Raw genomic sequence first — 1168 nt, 5'->3', positions numbered from 1 at the left:
GTTAATAATATTAAACTGGTAAAATGTGGATGTTGCCATACGGCAACACTGTACCAGTAAGATTCCATTTCTGTTGCTAGTATGGCATGTTGATGGTATGCACTGACCTTCTAGAATCTGCTATAATAATGCCTTTTGTGAGTCATTTCAATATTGCATATGATTAAAATTGGCACTCTTTTCTTCCATTTACAAAATGAATGCAACACTGTTTTATAGTTTCTTACAAAAGGAAACCAAAATAACGTTTACTGAAGGTAGTGAGGATGAATTAGGATTTGATGAAGAAAACAATTAGCTTGCAACCCAGTAAGCTAAAGATAAAAGCAAGAGTGATGATGATGATGATGATGAAACAGCCTGAATGATGAAGACTATGAGCCAGCAAATGAGGACAGTAGAGGACAGTGGAGACGGCGAAGACAAGAAAAACATTAGTGACATGGGTGGCAGTGAGGGTGAAAGTGCAGTTACACTTCACTGTGGATGAAATTGCAACTATTATTTATGTGCTGCATTAAACTGGCATGTTAATTACATACTGGTACTATGGCTGGGAAGAGGAGCAGAAAGACCACTGCACCAGTTTTACCAGCAGCTGTGCGTTGGGACTGCACTGTTCACTGGCCTGCTGGCATGGCAAAAAGAGGCCGGTGCAAATCCCCAGGCTGTACAAGTATTGTCAGAGTGCAGTGCACAAAGTGTGAGAACTACCTGTACTTCACAGCTGAGCGGAACTGCTTCATCAGTTTCCACAAGCAGTAAGGCAAAGACAGCAGCATCAAGACTCTCAGATCAAATGAAAATAATAATTCAAATGAAAAATTCCAACGAAATGTTGAAAAATACATTTTTAATTATTTTCACATTTCAAATGAGTTGAATTGTTAACTGTTAATGCTATTGTGGACTTTTAAGACTACAATCTGAGTTGTTAAATAAAGGTTTTTACAATAATAAACCAAAATCTCTTGTACAAGTATTCACAGGTACTTATAAGTATTAACAGTTGTTTATAAGTATTTACAGTTATTTATAGTTCTTCAAGGCTTTTAGGGCCTTTCCTTTTTCTTCCATTCCTCATGTCAAAGAGTGGATTTTTTTTAGGTCAACACAGAAACATAAATTCAGTCTGGTGTCACAGTCTTCTCATAAATTCACCACTAGG

The sequence above is a fragment of the Austrofundulus limnaeus genome, unplaced genomic scaffold (assembly GCF_001266775.1).
Source record: "Austrofundulus limnaeus strain Quisiro unplaced genomic scaffold, Austrofundulus_limnaeus-1.0 Scaffold220, whole genome shotgun sequence".
NCBI classification, from domain to species: domain Eukaryota; kingdom Metazoa; phylum Chordata; class Actinopteri; order Cyprinodontiformes; family Rivulidae; genus Austrofundulus; species Austrofundulus limnaeus.
Note: the sequence above shows the minus strand (reverse complement) of the source record.